Below are 20,498 nucleotides of genomic sequence, written 5' to 3' on the forward strand. Positions count from 1 at the left end.
ATAAGATAACATGGCAGACAGGTGACACCAGCCACGGTCTACTTTAACTCGCCGGGGCCTTCGAAGTGGCAACATCACAAGTAGGATTGTAACAGCTGCTTTGTTTGGAGGCAGCTAATTGTAATTGGTGTATTTTTAGCGAATTTACCATTATAGGGAATAAGTTATTACCGTAGGTCTCATGGTAAGACCTGGACCCGGTACCGATTGACTTTTTATTTTTGAGGTCCCTAGAGGCCAAAAACACCATCCGTTCAAATTCATATATATATATATATATATATATATATATATATATATATATATATATGTGTGTGTGTGTGTGTGTGTGAATTTGAACGGATGGTGTTTTTGGCCTCTAGGGACCTCAAAACTAAAAAGTAAATTGGTCCCGGGTCCAGGTCTTACCATGACAACACTATGACAACACTATTCTACAAATGTACTTGCACCGTTGTCAATTCAACCAGGCCGCGGCCGTGCCCAAAGGCAGCCAACTCTCTCATTCAGTCTCAGTGCTGCCTCCACTCTCCCTCCAGTTGTATCTCTACTCTACTAGCTCAGTGGTCGTAACATACATATGAGCCCGATGACCCCTTTACTACTTACAGTATAGTGCCTTGATCATTTGAATGGTAACCCTTCAAGTTTTTTCCAAGAAGTGTTTTATCAAACAGCTGTTTATCACCTGAATGTTATCTGCTGACTGAGTAAACTAAACTTAAACTACATTGATATCTCTATCTCCATTCTATTCTCCTTCATAGATAAGTAGTATAATTTGGGGTAAGGATTTTAATGTTATTTTACTTTTAGCATTCGTTTTTATTCAATTATTACCAATCCAAATCGCAAAAATATTGTCGTTTTGACACTATTACCCTCTCAATAATCCACATTTCTACAATTTACCAAATACAATACTTACCAAATAATGTCCAGAGTTCAGGGGTAGGACATAGGGCCTTTAGCACTTAGCACTGATAATAATAGAATGGCTGGACCAAATTCGATGTCTCAAGGAAGCACGTTCATTCTATTACATTAAAATAATATTTGCCTTTTATAACTTTATTTCAGCTTTAAGTTTGCACTACCTAATCTTATCTATACATTCTAAGACTTTAAAATAGGTTGCCTAGTTGACAACCATATCCAGTACTTAACAGATTTCTAGGGCAATTTTTAATTTTTGCCCAAGCATAGCCGAGAGTACAATTATGCTGGATAAAAAAAAGTGTTAAACAAGTTATTAGTTCAATTAGGTAAAGTTTCTTAACTGGGCTTACCCTAATATATCGATTGAAAATATCAAATAAAAATATCGATTAAGTTAACTTAATAATCAATATTTCTAACCAAGTTACCTAAGTTAAGTTAAGTATATAATATCAAATAAAAAATGAAACTGTTAGGGAACTTGCAGGTACAGTTTCTTAACTGGGCTATGCTTATATCGATTGAAACTATTGATTCGATAAGTAAACCTTCATGCGATTTTTTCACTATCAGCAAGTTTGGTTGGTTAGGTTAGGTTATGATAGTTTAATTTAATAATTAGATATATTTAAAAATATTGATTATTAATGAATATTTTCAATTCGATAGTTTCAATCGATATTAGCATAACTTAGCCCAGTTAAGAAACTGTACCCCTTGCTGATAATAATGGAAAAATCCAATGAAGGTTTAACTTAGGCCTAGGTAACTTACTAATCGAATCAATATTTTCAATCGATATTAAATTAGAGTAGCCCAGTTTAGAAACTGTACCCCTTCAATTCATGATTCAGTTAGACTTAGAATCAAATGTACTAAGTTGGACACTTCAAAGGGCAATAAAATTCCTTCAGCTTAGCTGAGCTCCGCTAAAGAAAAATTAGGATGTAGTTTATTATTTTACGCCTACTTTTATAAACAACCTCCAGACTAAACTGAGTTTCCTTATGTACTGAACTTTTACAAGCAACTGTTCTAATCACATTTTTAGCTAAGTTTAAACAATGTTGTAGGCCTATCTCAAAATATCATAAGCCTATCATAAGTTATTTTCAGTGGCGGTTCCAAGGGGGGGGGCTACAGGGGCTAAAGCCCCCCTTAGACCCTGGAAAAATAAATTTAAACGTACATTTCGTCCTTAAAACACGCAATGTCATAAAACAGACATCATCAAAGTAGTTTTTATTAAACTTAATAAGCGATGGTAGGAGTATTATTAGGTTCCACCTAGGCCTAGATAAACTTTGTGGACAATAGCACAACGAATAAAACAATATATTACACTATGGAAAGTTGTACGCGTCATCCAATTTTTACAGCAGTCAGCTGTTGACATGTTAGGCAAAGAAGAGCGCGCGAGCGAGGACGGGAAAACAGCTGCTTTCCCGATGTTCCATAGTTCGTTGTAAAATTGTCTGCTAGCCACTAACTTTACACAGTCATCAATCAGCAATCAGCGGTAGCCCCAGTAGCCTATTACCATTGACTATAGAAGTTAAACACTATTGTTAAAGTTTATATAGTCAATGCTATTAGCCTACTGAATTTGATACTATAGCCTACATATTATGACAGATCTATGAAATGGAGAAAAATGTAAGGTTAAACAACGTGTCTACTTGCATGCATAGCATAACAGGTGAAATGGAAGGTTTTAGGACAATTGGGCACAGTTCTAGCCGTTAGAAATGGATTTGTAAAGTCACCATACGGCTTTTAGGAGATATGGCTTCGTAGTCTACAGTAGGTCTATGTTTTGAAATTCATGAATGCAAGTTCGTCATAGTTTGATTTTTAAAATGTCTACTTGCTCATGACAAAGACAAATAACAGGTGAAATGGGAGGCTTTTGGACAGTTGGACACAGATATAGACATTAAAAATGGTTTTAGAAAGTCAGTAAGGAGGATATGGCCGAAGCCTACATATATGTTTTGAGATTTATTAATGCAATCGTCATAGTTAGTTTTAAAAATGTCTACTTATTCATGACAAATAAATGGGGAAATGGGAGGTTTTGCACACAGTTCTAGACGTTAAAACTGGCTGTAGAAAGTCCCCCAATGGCTTTTAGGAGGATATGGCTGTAGTCTACAGTGTGTTTTAAAATTCATGAATGCAATCATCATAGTTTAATTGAGCGGAGCGAGCGAAGCTCTTATACGTCGACTCTTATGCATTTCGTAATACGCAAACTCCTCCTAGACGGCTGAATCAATCGTTTTCAAATTTTGCATAGTGATAAAGACCATATCGGTGAGTGCCAACATCTATATGTCGTTAAATAAGTCTCTCAGGAATCCGCCCCACTGGGTCACAAAGTTTCAATGTAATCCTTATGAAAGCAGTATTTGACGCATAAACAAAGACATATGATCAGCTGTTGACTTTTGAATGCAGTAGATAAAGAAATAGCTGATAGCATTAATTCACAGATATTAGAACAGAAACTGTATGGATCATAAATATAATCAAATTACGACACTAGCTTGAAGTCTGTGACGTAGGAAGTGGTGAAGGAAGTAGTAAAGGTGAGCAGTCTGGAGTGTGGAAACTGTTTGTGACGATTAGATTTAGGTATCAGCAATCCTAAAATGATATGGGAAGGGAGGAAAACGGGTCCGCGACGTAGGAAGTGGTAAAGGAAGTAGTCAAGGCGAGCTGTCCGGAGTGTGGGTACTGTTTATGACGATTAAATTAAGGTATCTGCATTCCTAAAATTCTATGGGAAGGGAGGAAAACGGGTCCGCGACGTAGGAATTGGTGAAGGAAGTAGTCAAGGCGAGCTGTCCGGAGTGTGGAAACTGTTTATGACAATTAGATTAAGGTATCTGCATTCTTAAAATGATATGGGAAGGGAGGAAAACGGGTCCGCGACGTAGGAAGTGGTGAAGAAAGTAGTCAAGGCGAGCTGTCCGGAGTTATGGGTACTGTTTATGACGATTAGATTAAGGTATCTGCAATCATAAAATTTTATGGGAAGGGAGGAAAACGGGTCCGCGACGTAGGAATTGGTGAAGGTAGTAGTCAAGGCGAGCTGTCCGGAGTGTGGAAACTGTTTATGACAATTAGATTAAGGTATCTGCATTCCTAAAATGATATGGGAAGGGAGGAAAACGGGTCTGCGACGTAGGAAGTGGTGAAGGAAGTAGTCAAGGCGACCTGTCCGGAGTGTGGGTACTGTTTATGACGATTCGATTAAGGTATCTGCATTCCTAAAATTTTATGGGAAGGGAGGAAAACAGGTCCGCGACATAGGAAGTGGTGAAGGAAATAGTCAAGGCGAGCTGTCCGGAGTGTGGAAACTGTTTATCGCAATTAGATTAAGTTATCTGCAATCCTAAAATGCTATGGAAAGGGAGGGAAATAGGTCCGTGACGTAGGAAGTGGTGGAGGAAGTAGTAAAGGCGAGATGTCCGGTGTGTGGAAACTGTTTATGACGATTAGATTAAGGTATCTGCAATCCTAAAATGCTATGGAAAAGGAGGGAAACAGGTCCGTGACGTAGGCAGTGGTGAAGGAAATAGTAAAGGCGAGTTGTTCGGAGTGTGAGATCTGTTTATGAACAATAGATTAAGGTATTTGCAATCCAATAATGCTAAGGGGAGGAAGGGAAACAGTTCCGAGACGTAGGAAGTGGTGAAGGAAGTAGTCAAGGCGAGTAGTCCAGAGTGTGGGAACTGTTTTTGACGATTAGATTAAGGTATCTACAATCTTAAAATTCTATGGGAAGAGAGGGAAACAGGTCCGCGACGTAAGAAGAGGTTAAGGAAGTAGTCAGGTGAGCAGTATGGAGTGTGAGAACTGGAAACCGTCTGTAGCAGTTAGATTAATGTATTTGCAATGCTGAAATGCTATGAGAAGGGATGGAAGCACGACATAGAAAATGGTGAAAGAAGTAGTAAAGGCTAGCAGTGCGGAGTGTGGTCAATGTTTGTGGCAGTTAGATTAACGTATCTAAAATACTAAAATGCTATGGAAAGTTATGAAAACAGGTCCACGATGTAGGACGTGGCTCAGGAAGTAGTAAAGTATGAGCATAGTGTGAGAACCGTCTGTAGCAGTTATATTAATGTATCTTCAATCCTAAAATGCTATGAGAAGGGAAGGAAACAGGCCCCACGACGTAGGAAGTGGTGAAGGCAGTAGTAAAGGCTAGCAGTGCAGAGTGGGGGAACCGTTTGGGCAGTTAGATAAATGTACCTAGTACTTGAATGCTATGAGAAGGGAAGGAAACAGGTCTATGACGTAGGATATGGTGAAGGAAGTAGTAAGGCTTGCAGTGCAGAGTGTGGGAATTAAAACACACAGTTTGTCTTTCACACAGTTGTTCTTTCAGTTTGTCTTTGGCAATTACATTAATGTATCTGCAATCCTAAAATGCTATGGGAAGAGAGGGAAACAGGTCCACGACGTAGGGGGTGGTGAAGGAAGTAGTAAAGGTGAGCAGTGTTGAGTGTGGGAATGGATTAATGTATCTGCAACGCTAAAATACTATAGGAAGAAACTGTAGACTGTAGGTTAAAATGATTACGAAGCACGAATCGATACATATTTCGATACATGCAACCGTTTACAATAGAAATTTACAACTGAGTAGACAACAGCTGATTTTTACTCCATAGAGGCTAAAAACGATGTTTACTCTATAGACGCTAAAAACGATTTTTACTCCCTAATGAGTAAAAATGCTACTTTAGACCCGCAACGCATGCATTAAAAACGACTGTTTTTACTGCAGTATGACAAAAACAATATAATATGAACCCTTGATGGCTCCGCTCAATTTTGTGGATGCCTCTGTGAACGCAACCTAGTTTTTAAAATGTCAATTTGATCATGACATACAACAGGTGAAATGGGAGTTTGTGGACAAGTGGGCACGATTTTAGATGTTAAAATGGCTTTAGAAAGTCACCAAACGGCTTTGAAAATACCAAAATTTCCCGGGGGGGGGGACCTCCGGCCCCACCTACTATATTGGGGGATGCCCCCCCCCCGGTAGCCCCCCTGATAGCCCCCCCATTTGACAAGATCCTAGAACCGCCACTGGTTATTTTAAATACTTTTATGATGCATGGGCCTACTCAGTAAGCTTTAAGTTACATTTTGGGCTAGGCAAAATCAAACTACCAAATTTGATTTCTTAAACCATAAATTATAAAATTCTATGTATCAAATAGCCTACACTTTGAGTGTCCTTTGGCAATTGAAATAAATTGGCTTGTTAGACCTTTGGAAGGAAACAAAGTGAAATAACACAACTAGACGTTCCATCCCCATGTTAAAACTTAAAGCTGTAGCAAGTTTTTTAATCAAAATCTTTGTAGTTGATGCAAGCCAATGACAGATTGTGCTGATCTAAGTTAAATATAAAATGACTAATTTCTGTTGAATACACAAACCTTTTTACCAAGTCAAACTAATGGAATGACTTATTGTGAGCTATACCAAATGTTATGCCACATTTCACCAGAGTTTGGAACAAAATGTTTGGAACTGTTTGTTGGTAACACTTGTTTCTAAAACAAAAGTTTACAACAGATAGTGCACTTTTCTTTGATTTTGTTGGAAACAATCGAATTACCTACTGTTCCCGAGAAGACGAGGTCACCCCTCTCAAGATATTCACGTGGTGGTGAAAAAACATCCGTTCAAATTCATAATCTATTATATATAGGCTATATATATACTTAGCCTATATATGTCCGTTAGCAGGATATCTTGAGCAAAAATTATGAGATTTTGATGAAATCTATATATATAAAAGGCAAAGCCCTCACTGACTGACTGACTGACTCACTCACTCACTCACTAATCACTAATTCTCCCACTTCCCATTTACCTAGGAGGCTGAAATTTGGTACACTGATTCTTTAGGCATTAAATAGGAAAACTGAGTGGTTTTTATTCTGATCGGACTCTCGGGCTCTGCCCCAATGGCTCTGGAGTTTCCCATGTTAACCTAATGAGTACTCATATTTAAATGGAATTAATGAATCTTAACAGCTGTTTTGGTTCTGTTCTATGATGTTCAATAGCATTAAAGTTAGAAGGATTACCAACAGAGTGCAGCACTATTATTTTTTTAAATATTTGACAACAACTAATTTGAAACCAAAAGGTGAGTGAGCATAGCAAACGAACTTCAACCCGGAGGCGAGTTAGCGTAGCGAACGAGCTAACCTGAAGGCAAGCGAGCGCAGCGAACGAGCTCCAACCGTAAAGGTGAGTGAGCGTAGCGAACAAACTTCAACCAGGACGTGTGAGCGCAGCAAACGAGCTCCAACCTAAAGGTGAGTGAGCGTAGCGAACGAACTTCAACCAGGACGTGATTGAGCCATGTGAACGAGCTCACATATGAAGTTAAACGGGGCAATGCCCGCGGGTACAGCTAGTTTGGTATAAATGTGTAAACCTATATTTGTTTTGTTAACGAGTTCGGATTGTAGGAATGCGGGTTTTTATAGGGTAAAAATAGGTTTTCACAGGTTTGACCCTAAAAACAAAAATTTTTAAGTCTTTCAAAAAAATTTTGTAGAGCTTAAAAACAAATAATTTAGTACATAGAAGCCTTGTCGTGCGTTTGTAAATAATTTTAAATTACCATGTTATTCTTATAGATAGACTGTTGTAGTTGCTTGTTTATGAACATATTTTGATAAAAATCGGAAAGTTTATTTATTACATACTATACTATTTACATTTAACTATAAAAACACTTTACTTTCCCTGTAGCAGCAAACCTAGGTACTCGTTAAACTGATGTTATTTAAATAGGGAATAAATATGACATTTTTTAGGAGTTATTTGAGTGAAAATCCAATCTGGCAAATGGAAATTTGCTTAGTCTGCAGGATTGCTGCGGCGGGAGTATTTATAAATTGTAGCCTACCGTCCAAAATAATTTGTTGGCCTATAAGTTACACTAAGATAGAATTTTTTTATAGACTCCAAAGTTTGCAGTTGACACAATATCAGTAGGTCTGATCTGCAGCTGAGTGTTTGTAAGGGTGCCCATACACTACATGTGCATGCCATGCTAAAAACAGATGAAACGTGCCAGTGTGTGGGGAACAACGTTCTAGCATGGCGTGCATTTGCATGGCGCGGTGGAAATCAAGATGAGTTTGATTTTTGGCGCGCCGTGCGGACGTGTTAGTGTGAAGGCAGTCCTGCACCACATGCTTGTAGGGCCTAGTTCAACAAATTTTGATGAGGTTTGATGCTAGAATAGTTCTTTCTTCTTCCTATTTGAAATGAGTGAATTGCCAGCATTTTGTCTTTGGCTCGACCATCGATATATACAACAACGGATCTCAAGCTGCTTCATATAATGATGCGTGAACTAAGACACGGTCCGGCCCAGGCAATCCCCCCCCACACCACAGTCTAGTCAACCACGGGCGCTGCTGGCATAAATATATCTGTATGGCAGAGTAGCATGGGCTGGATTAACCTAAGGTGGTTTAGTGCTGTCTAAAATCATGCACATTTTTTTACGTTTCATAGCCTAAGAAAGCCGAAACAAGTCTCATCTCAATTTCTGTCTGTCTGTCTGTCATTCTGTCTGTAATGCCAAAATGTCAATTTACGCGTCCTACTCCGAGAAAACTTGAGTACGGATCAAGATTCAAATTGTTTTTCTGTATTCACTGGATTGATGAGAATGTCTTTGGCTATTAAATGGCCTAGCTAATTTGGAAATAAAATAACGAACCATCAAAAACCCAATTTTGTGGGATTATTGTCAAGTTTTCTCCCAATGTTTACTACATACTTTATTAATGAAATAGCAAACAGCTTTTTGGATTAAGATTCTCACTTCTAGCTGTCACTGATATGTTTACATTAAATTTAACCCCTAGTAAAAAACTGTTTCAAAACTTTAAAGTCCTTACTTTTTACGATCACTATATTTTGGAAATAGCATGCTGGGTCCATAGAAACCTCTCCACTTTTATGGAGACCCAAACTCAACGTAATTACAATACAAGAAAAAAGAATATTATCAAACCTGTAGCACATACTGTAATTTACAAATATTCGAGTCATCACCACAATACATTGGTCCAAAAATCTTGAATAACTTGCCAACAAGTTTAATTACTCTAGAAAATCCCTATAAGTTTAGACTTTCTTTAAAAGAATGGCTCAAGACTAAATCTTTTTTTTCATTGGCAGATTATTTTAAGGACTGCTGGAATTAGGTATAAACAAACCTTCCCACTCCTTCTAGCTCAATTTTTTGTTGTGTAACAATGTTGTGTTTTGGGAAGATTCAGTTGATTTTGTGTAAATACAGATGTAGGCCTTTAGTTTTATCTATTAGTTTTAAGTCTTTATTTAACCATTGACAATATGTCCTGTTATTATGATGTACTGAAATGTAACTCTATAAATAAATAAATAATTAAATAAATGTTGTTTACAAATACCCACTGCAACATTTCCAATCACATTTTGTAAGCTAATCGAAAACCATTCATTGAACCAAGTGAAATACCATAAGTGACCTTTCGACTTACATAACGGGTTTAATTGATCGCAAGTACATTACAATCATGTGTAACTGTAAATTTAAATAATCATCATCCAGGTCAGGAACCTAAATTCTATGTCTCACTGTAAATCAGTTTAAGACTGGGAAACTTTTTTTTATCATCACCAACAATATAAATCATTGTCATCAATAGCCTACAATCGAGGATTCCACTCATTAACGGAGTTTCAATGGCTGTTGAATCAAGTAAATAATCACAACTGCGGTGGGTGATCGCAGGTGTTGCACGATCGTTACAGTGTTTTTTTATGCCAAACTCTCTTTTCAAATATGCAATCGCTGGACCGTACTGCCTATAGGCCCATAGCCCATCTCATGGGTAAGTAGGCCTACCCAATAAAACACACCACTTATCCATAACCACATTTCGACTACGATTCTCGATACTGGCACTTTTCCCTAAATCACATGACCTACCTAACTATAATAGGTATATTTTTCAAAGGTTATAAAATGTAGACTAATACAATTTATATCCAGCATTTGTTTTGGCTTGAAACTGTCAAATATTATTTGCAAAGGTTTATGTGTATTCCTATAGTAGTTTTGCCTGTATATCTGGAAACATTCATACTTAAAATGCAAACCAACTGCTGTACTGAATATAAGAAGGTTCCAATTGACTACAAGATCCCCTTACGTAGAACGGGCACACAGTCCTTTTATTAGTCTATATAAATAAAATTAGAGTTTTGTCTTACATTGCTCAAAATTATAAATTTTTGGATTATTTTTCCGTTTTATACATTAAAGAAGCCGAAACAAGTCTCATATCTATTTCTGTCAGTCGGTCTGTCTGTTACGGCCCAAGAGGCGTTTTACTTGGCCTTCTCCTGAAAAACGAGAGTACCTATCAAGATCCAAATTATTTTAATGTATTCACTGGATGGCGAGATTGTCTTTAGCCATTAAAATATGGCATATCACTATTTTCTGAATAAAATGACGGATGTTTAAAAACCCAATTTCGTGCGATTTTTGTCAAGTTTTCTCCCAATGTCCATCACATAATCATCTATGAAATAACGAACAGCTGTTCGGATCAAGATTATTTTTTCTAGCTGTCACTGATATGTTTACATTAAATGTTGTTTACAAATACCGCAAACATTTCCAATAACGTTTTGAAAGCAAAATTCAAACCAAGTGAGATTAAAATAGATTTTCCTTACATAAAGAATTTAATTAATTGAAAGTTCAATAATGTGTATTGTAACCGTAAATGAAATTAGAGATTCTTTGTGTATAAAATTGTTCTGAAGTTTTGATATCCGGGAAAAAGACCTTGAATCAGTGTTGTATAGGGCTGGGAACTTACATTTATAAAATCATCGTCGCCAATAGCTTACTAACAAGGTTTTCACTCATTGACGGCGTTTCAATGGCGGTTGTGTGAAGTGTAAAGTGAAAAGTCATAACTGCAGTGGGTGATTGTAACAGAGGTTTGCCGGTTTACGGATGATGCTAAACTCGCTTTTCCAATGTGTCACTTTCGGTTTCTACTCACCGCTATGTGCTGCAATTGCTGGACCATACAGCCAATTAGCCCATAGACTGTATCTTGGGTACGTAGGCCTACCCAATTATTCATGACAACCTATTCGACGACGATCCTTGATACCGGTACTTTTCCCTACAATACATGGCCTACCTACTTAGGAAATCAAATTAAAAACGTTAAAAAAACACAACATTGTGAGATTTTTTCACATTTCCTTCTGATGTTAACTACATAATATACGAAACATAGTTTAGAGAATACGCAATCTGTTAAATAACAAAAAGCTGTTTGGATGAGGTTGTTTTGTTCAAACTGTCACCAAAATGTTTACATTAAAAGTTGTTTACAAATAATTCAATTAATGGGAAATAACTTTGATTTTCGATAACTTTTCGTCAGAAAATCCAAAACCAAGAGAGATCAATAGCCTCGGAACTGGATTAACGCATTTAATTGGTTGGATGTACTATAGTTCTTAACTGTAAACGTTGGTTTTTGGTACTGTTTTTGTCCTTAGAACCGGTGGTATCAACAAGAATAATTTTTACGTACCAACACATCACTAATTTACAAATTAGTTATCGTTAGTGTTGCACCTTATTTATTATAGTAGTATTCAATTTAACTGATGTCTTACTGTATAAGTTTTGCTTTTTTAGCGAATTTCCCATATAGGGAATAAGCTATTACCGTAGTACTCATGGTAAGACCTGGACGCGGGACCGATTTTTTTTTTCGTTTCGAGGTCCCTAGAGACCAAAAACACCATCCGTTCAAATTCATATATATTTATATATTTATATATTTATATATTTATATATTTATATATTTATATATATATATATATATATGTGTCCGTTAGCACGATAACTCGAGCAAAAATGATCCGATTTTGATGAAATTCGGTACAAACGTGTAAACCTACGTTTATTCGAACGAGTTCGCGATCCAGCATGATCGGACCATGGGAACGGGGGTTTACGGGGGGTTTTATGGGGTAAAAATAGGTTTTTCGCATTTTTGACCCAAAAAACATAAAATTTAGCAATTTCTTTCCAAACCATTTTGTAGAGCTTAAAAAAACAAATAATTTAGTATATTGAAGCGTTATTATGCGGCTAATGGTTACGGAGAAAATTCCAAAAAATTGTAAATTTAAAATTCCCATGTTATTCTTATGGAGAACAAGTAAACTGTTGTAGTTTGCTTGTTTATGAACATATTTTGATCAAATTTGAAAAAGGTTTTTATTTCTTACTAACTATTAACATAAAAAAAAAACAGTTTTATACCTCCCTGATGCAGCAAACCTAAGTACTTGTTAAACTAATTCTATTTAAATCGGGAATAAATGTTATATTTTTAAGTAGACATTTCAGTGTAAATCAAATGGAAATTCGCTTAGTCTGCAGGTTTGCTGCGGCGGGGGTATTTTTATATGTCATTATATTAGGTTTATATACAGGGTGTTCATTTGAAAACTTTCCATATCTGTTGTGTGCAAAGGTAAGGCTTTTAACACTTGTTTGTTCTCATTTCCCCCTAATTTGGACATGCCAAATCCAATAAAATTATTTTCAATTTTGAAAAATGCCCCAAAAGGGCCCAATTTGGCGGGTAGGGGTGCTTTTTGAGAAATTTTCAAATGTAAACATGGGTTGTGTGATACATCAATTTAAAGGTCTAATCACCCCGATCATTTTGGTGCAAAAAAAGTTTAATTATCTTTAACCGTATTTACAGGGTGGGTCAAAACGTTTTAAAAAAGGACTTTGAAGTTAAGTACCGTATTACCCTAACTACTGAACGGAACAGCGCCAAATTTCTTTCCAAGCTTATTCTTGAGCTACTCTTTAAGATAACTTGTAGTAAGGGCATTTTCCAGGTTATTTACTAATTTTTAAAAAATCTCAAATTTTAGGAATAAAAGAAAGCTGAAAACTCAAAATTCTTAAATAGCAAGGTATAACAAATTTCATACCACGTGAAAGGTCCTTTTTTAACAAACATTTTACGTATTTAAGTTTTCTTTCTATCTCTTACCGTTTAAAAATTGCAGTGGAAAAACATAATTTTCCATGGTAAAATTATAACTAGTTTTCTAATAAAACACATTGCACTTTGTTCAACGATGTAGTAGGATTCATAACAAATTGATCGACTACTTTTACGTGTGTCAGAATTCATCTTGGACCCTTCATCCTGTTCTTTTCTCATTGGTAACTGAGCCAGTTTCAGAAAACTTCCTAACTAAATCATTTACAGCCATATGACTCAAGATTATACCTGGATATCTATTGTTAAACACTTTGCAGTTATCCTGGAACACTTTTGTTATGACCAATAAGTAAAATAAAGTATATTTTTTTAAGTTTACACCATATTTGATTAGGTACTACAGGAAATGGTACTTTTGAAATTAGTACAGTACTACCATTGACTAGTCAATGGTACCACAGAAAGCGGCCCACGCTTGGGTTTTTCTCATCAGCTATAAAACTTGTTTCTCACAAGTAAAACGTAATGACTTGTTTGCCTATCTGCCTAAAAATAATTATGAATTGTTTCCTTCAGTTATTGCACCATTTAATGTGTCTAGAGACGAATTTTGGCTGTTTTATTAGAAAACTAGTTACAATTTTACCACAAAAAATTATGTTTTTCTACTGCAATTTTTAAACGGTAAGAGATAGAAAGAAAACTTAAATACGTAAAATGTTTGTTAAAAAAGGACCTTTCACGTGGTATGAAATTTGTTATACCTTGCTATTTAAGAATTTTGAGTTTTCAGCTTTCTTTTATTCTTAAAATTTGAGATTTTTTAAAAATTAGAAAATAACTTGGAAAATGCCCTTACTACAAGTTATCTTAAAGAGTAGCTCAAGAATAAGCTTGGAAAGAAATTTGGCGCTGTTCCGTTCAGTAGTTAGGGTAATACGGTACTTAACTTCAAAGTCCTTTTTTAAAACGTTTTGACCCACCCTGTAAATACGGTTAAAGATAATTAAACTTTTTTTGCACCAAAATGATCGGGGTGATTAGACCTTTAAATTGATGTATCACACAACCCATGTTTACATTTGAAAATTTCTCAAAAAGCACCCCTACCCCCCAAATTGGGCCCTTTTGGGGCATTTTTCAAAATTGAAAATAATTTTATTGGATTTGGCATGTCCAAATTAGGGGGAAATGAGATCAAACAAGTGTTAAAAGCCTTACCTTTGCACACAACAGATATGGAAAGTTTTCAAATGAACACCCTGTATAATAGTTTTGCCAGCACATTTGAAAATATGCAAACCAACTGCTGTTCTTTATATAATAAGGTTTCAACTGACTACTATAAGATCCCCGTGCGTAGAACGGGCACACAGCTAGTATTTAATAAAACATGATTGATTAAAAATAGTTTATTGCTTCGATCAATGAAAGTATAAAGTATAATTTAGTAAACATAATTATTTATAAAGGAAAATGGAGGTAGATTTAAAATGGCCTACGTGACAAACGTATGTATGACCACAAAAATTTTTTTTTTGTTAAGACAAGCTTGAAAGGCTCTTGGCACCCCTATAGTGACGTAAACCGGGCTCGGAAAGTCTTCGGGAAGGTTCGGAGGCCGAGAGTACATTTGGCAGCCAATGAGAGAGCCCGAACAGGATTCGAGCAGGTGTAAGAAGGAGTAAATAAATAAATAAATATAATAAATATTACTTTATTGTCACATACACAAGAATACATTCCAAGTTCCAGCTAGAGGAACAGGTGACATTGTCAAATATGCATAATATAAAACAAAGAAAACATTCCATAAATTAAAATAGTATCAAAGTAAAATGAACTATAAACTGAGTTATTGCCCAAAGTGTGCACCAATATTATTGTCATCCAGAAATTCAGATACAGAATAGAAGGTTTTTTCTATTAAATACAGCTTAAGGTCATTTTTGAATTTAGTTATGCAGCTAATATTTTTGAATCTATTTGGTAGACTATTGTAAAGCCTCAAACTCATATAGTAGGGTGACTTTTCGTACAGACAAAGCGGATGCCTTGCATACTGCAGGTTATCTTTGAAGCGTGTGGGGTAGTGAGAGGGGGAGTAAGATTGACAAAGTAGCAGTCTACAGCTTGCTCGGCGTAAAGACATGGACACCTTTGAACTGCTTTTGTTGCAGTCACAAATAAAGCTCGGTAGTAAGTCCAGAGATATTCGCCCGATACCTCGCTAGGGGTATCAGACCGTGTGTGGGGCAACCATCGATGTATAATAACTCCCTGGATTGCGCGCTCAGGTTGAAGTAGGGCTGGAAAAACAGGCCGTCGCTACCTCGCTTCTGTCCGCCAGGAGTGGGGATAAAGGCATGACTCACCCTAGTGCCGAGCGTCGCGCCCGCTCTCGCCGTGTATTGCTATGTTAGTTTTGTGGAAATATTCCGAGGATAATTGATTGTAACGAACTTAAGGAGGTTTTATAAGCAGATATCATAAATCTATGTACTTGCTTACACTTTACAGACTATGTGTCAAAAGTAAATCTCATAAGAAATTTAGTGCTGTTATGAAAGAGTTAGATTTATTTATATTTTAACATTGGCCAGAACAAAATATATCACAATATTATTTGATCACATAAGCATGTCATCATTTGCTGCTGTGAGGCCTAATTGTTGTTGAGAGACTTTGCAACATTTAAGAATATAATATATTACTAGTGTACCTGTAGCTCGAATTCGAGCAATTGCTAAGTATTACAGGTGTTAATTTAAAACGAATAACAGTCATAATTTCTGATGACTTTAAAATATTCGACTCAAAGATTATGGAAATACTCAATATGTACATAACAGATTGATATAATCAACATTTGTTGTAAATAGTGTTTTCTACAAATAGCCCTACTCATAGCCGCAATAGGTTTCCAGACACATTATGTGGCCAAAAGCCTAACAGCACGACTCCCTTCCCCATACTGCCCTGAGCGATAGGGACCATTGAGATTCGCTCTAACCTTTCCTCTTCCCTTCATGGGCAAGTTTTCAATCCTTTTCTTTCTCATTTTTTGTTTGTTTATTTTTTTTAAATTTAAAAGCCTGTATTTATCCCAGGTTTTTCCTATTTACATAGCTACTTTTCTAAACGTCTCAATTGTTTCCTTGTCACTCATCATGTTAAATTTTCTCATCTAGACCTCTCTTATCCAAGACTTATTCCTGTTCTCTCCTATTTGTCTCCTGAAGTGAACAATTTATAAATACGTGACTTGTGGTTTTTATTTCTCCACATCTACATACTTCCTCTTCCACCATGTGAAATCTTCACAAATTCGCCTTGAAATTGTCCATGTCCTGTGACAAACTGCGTTTCATAATGGCCCATCTCCCAATCTTGTTCCACTCTCTTTTTGATGTTAGGTATATATCCAAACGTTTACCTTTAAAACGTTAACATAAAACAATCTGTTCCCAACGCATTTGGCACTCATCTAATATCTCCTCTCTTCTGTTAACGATGTAGTCCTACCCGCCTCCTTATCTTCCAAAATCAACAGCTTATGCAGCAATTATCCAACAGTCCTAAATTGAATGTGAAATCTTCAGGCGGCTGTTGGAGATCACACTTAAACCCAACAGGGAAGGGTGCTTGCTGTATTCGGCTATCAACGACAATAGTATTATTTGTATTTCGTTCGCGTCTACCAGTTTAAGTTCGTCGGCCTCCTCCTATTGGCCGTTCAGGTCAACGTCTTATTAGTCTCCATTATGTCGAACGTTTTTTTGGTTATGTTTTGATTTTGTGCAAAATTTTAGTATAACCAGCTGTTTCAAATATTAGTGTCAATTTCAAAGTATTCATCTGTTCAAATGTAAACAAACATTTTCTCCTTAAGAATAACATGGGAACTTTGAAGGCCACTGGGGCAGAGCCCTGACGGAATTCCAAAGTGTTTTTGTTTGATGGCAAAACTACATGCTAAGACCTTTCTAACGACACCTTAGACATGGTGATCGGTAGCACCACCACTCCAAAACAATTATGACAAAAATATGCCTAGCGTATTAAATACCGTTTTTGTAAAAACCAGATTTTTCGTTATTAAAGTGATCTTTGTGGGAAAATAACCATCGAAAATGAAATTTCATCTTTGATTGACTGGTTTTCCCCTTGAAACAATAAGAAAGTTACAGTATCAAAAATGCAGAGGGGTGCAAAAGTAGGTATACAGTATTGAAACATTATAGAAAAATATATCCACTCATATAAAAAGAAATTGATTTGAAGAGTATTAAGACACCTAAATTAACTCTTAAAAATTTTGTAATTGATACAAAACACTCACTTCCTTGTGTGTTGTGTGTTGTTATGTGTTGTGTGTGTTGTGTGCCTGTTTGTACTGTATACCTACTTTTGCACCCCTCTGTATAGATGTTTTAATAAAATGAGTGTATAATATTTAATGCCAATATCTAAAATGTATTGATTATTCTCACTGAAGTAAAATAATAACAAAATATTTTCTCAGGTAGTAAATACTACTGTGGAATCCAACATTTATTCTTTTAATCAAAGAATTTTGTTAACTATAGACTACCGGTAAGCATTAAAATGCATAAACATACGCTTGTAAATTTAGTTACCATTCTTTGTAATGTAATGACATATTTGATGTATAATGATAATTAAATGCCAGAAACTCAGTACAGTATCTATATCCCGTAAACTGATACTAAGGCTGGCCGAGCTCCTAGCGCCAATGCTGCGCCAAGCGATTTTATGCCTACTTTTAATCGCTTAAAAATGATACAAGCAGACTCCGTATCAAAAGAAGCTTCAAATAAAAAATAAATTCATACTTTGATCTAAAACTTTGCCGCAGGAATTTTTTTCCTGATCAAAAAAATAAAAAAGTTCCTCGCTTACTACATTTTTCATGTTTTTAATGGTGTTAAAAAATAATCATCAGTTTTAATTTGCCTAAATAAATTATAAAAAATATGTTTAGGTAAAAACTAACTGCATAGTACTAAGCACTGGTTTTTCCCAAAAAATAAAATATAGACCTAAATTTGAAATTTTTATGTTAACAAATATCATAACACTGTTTTGCGGGGTAGCAAAGCAGGTTGAGTGAATGTATGTTTGGGTAAAACAGAGAGGTTCATTCGGCCCGTCCACCTCAGTATCCCACCAATTCCATTGGCGGGCACGGACCGCTTTTCCACCACACAACGCACTATCCAGTAGAGTTATTGAGCGGAGCGAGCGAAGCTCTTATACGTCGACTTTTATGCATTTCATAATACACAAACTCCTCCTAGACGGCTGAATCAATCGTTTTCAAATTTTGGATGGTGATAAAGACCATATCGGTGAGTGCCAACATCTATATGGCGTTAAAAATAACTCTCAGGAATCCGCCCCACTGGGTCTCAAAGTTTCAATGTAATCCTTATGGAAGCAGTATTTGACGCATAAACAAAGACATATGATCAGCTGTTGACTTTTGAATGCAGTAGATAAAGAAATAGCTGATAGCATTATTCCACAGATATTAGAATAGAAACGGTATGAATCATAAATATAATCAAATGACGACACTAGCTTGAGGTCCGTGACGTAGGAAGTGCTAAAGGAAGTACTAAAGGTGAGCAGTCTGGAGTGTGGAAACTGTTTATGACGATTAGATTTAGGTATCTGCATTCCGAAAACTATAAGGGAAGGGAGGAAAACAGGTCCGTGACGTAGGAAGTGGTGAAGGAAGTAGTGAAGACGAGCAGTCCGGAGTGTGGGAACTGTTTATGACTATTAGATTAAGGTATCTGCAATCATAAAATGCTATGGAAAGGGAGGGAAACAGGTCCGTGGCGTAAGAAGTGACAAAGAAAGGAGTAAAGGCGAGCAGTCTGGATTGTGGGAATTGTTTATGACGATTATAATAAGGTATCTGCAATCATAAAATGCTATGGGAAGGGAGGAAAACGGGTCCACGACGTAGGAAGTGGTGAAGGAACTAGTCAAGGCGAGCTGTCCGGAGTGTGCGAACTGTTTATGACGATTAGATCAAGGTATCTGCAATCCTAAAATGCTATGGGAAGGGAGGTAAACAGGTCCGTGACGTAGGAAGTGGTAAAGAAAGTAGTAAAGGCGAGCGGTCTGGAGTGTGGGAACTGTTCGTGACGATTAGATTAAGGTATCAACGAACATAAAATGCTATGGGAAGGGAGGTAAACGGGTCTGCGACGTAGAAATGATGAAGGAAGTAGTCAAGGCGAGCTGTCCGGAGTGTGGGAACTGTTTATGACGTTTAGATTAAGGTATCTGCAATCATAAAATGCTATGGAAAGGGAGGGAAACAGGTACGTGGCGTAGGAAGTGGCGAAGGAAGTAGTCAAGGCAAGCTGTCCGGAGTGTGGGAACTGTTTATGACGATTAGATCAAGGTATCTGCAATCCTTAAATGCTATGGGAAGGGAGGTAAACAGGTCCGTGACGTAGGAAGTGGTGAAGGAAGTAGTAAAGGCGTGCAGTCTGGAATGTGGGAACTGTTCATGACGATTAGATTAAGGTATCAACGAACATAAAATGCTATGGGAAGGGAGGTAAACGGGTCCGCGAAGTAGGAAGTGATGAAGGAAGTAGTCAAGGCGAGTTGTCCGGAGTGTGAGAACTGTTTTTGACGATTAGATTAAGGTATCTGCAATCATAAAATGCTATGGAAAGGGAGGGAAACAGGTCCGTGGCGTAGAAAGTGGCAATGGAAGTAGTAAAGGCGAGCAGTCCGGAGTGTTGGAACTGTTTATGACGATTATATTAAGGTATCTGTAATCATAAAATGCTATGGGAAGGGAGGAAAACGGGTCTGCGACGTAGGAAGTTGAAGTGTTCGTGCTTTTGGTCTGTATAGAGTTCACATTATTTATTACCATATGTTACATACAAATAACAAGATTGTTTACTTTTTGTTGTCAGTTAGTTTTTACATGATTAAAGTCAAGTTTCATTTTACTAAGTTGTACTTTTTAATTGTATAAGTGAATACACGTTATTGGCGACGAGGAATTAGAACTCACACAATGCCGACATCAGGTAGACATAGACGACATCAAGACGATCCAGGTACCGATCAAGTTCGTAATGAAAAAAGTATTTGTAATTTTAAATGTGACTTGTTCGACCCGGACACAGTAGAGATTGATGTGTGGCACATTAAGTTTACTACAGGTCTTAAACTCAATGGAATTAACGATGATGAAACCAAACGCTTGCTATTCATAAACGCTTTGGGTACAAATGTGTTAAGCACACTGGTTAACCTTTGTAGACCTAATGATTTAAATGACTTTAAGTATGAAGAACTTTTTAAGCTATTGTTGGACAATTTTAAAACTAAAAAAATCGCCATTGCAGAAAGAGTCAAGTTTTTTTCACTGCGTCA

General features: G+C 36.6%; 1 protein-coding gene across 1 annotated transcript in view; it reads left to right on the forward strand.

Annotated features, from left to right (window-relative positions):
* Nucleotides 1-670: 670 nt before the first annotated feature.
* LOC128982175 (longitudinals lacking protein, isoforms H/M/V-like) overlaps nt 671-20,498 on the forward strand; it is an 86,836-nt gene continuing 67,008 nt past the window's right edge. The window contains exon 1 of the mRNA XM_054401237.1: nt 671-786. The gene's annotated coding sequence lies outside the window, so the exon portion shown is untranslated. The remainder of the gene's footprint in view (nt 787-20,498) is intronic.

This window comes from Macrosteles quadrilineatus, unplaced genomic scaffold, assembly GCF_028750875.1.
Source record: "Macrosteles quadrilineatus isolate MER2022 unplaced genomic scaffold, UCM_ALF_1.0 Scaffold_1__1_contigs__length_201487025, whole genome shotgun sequence".
Lineage (NCBI taxonomy): Eukaryota > Metazoa > Arthropoda > Insecta > Hemiptera > Cicadellidae > Macrosteles > Macrosteles quadrilineatus.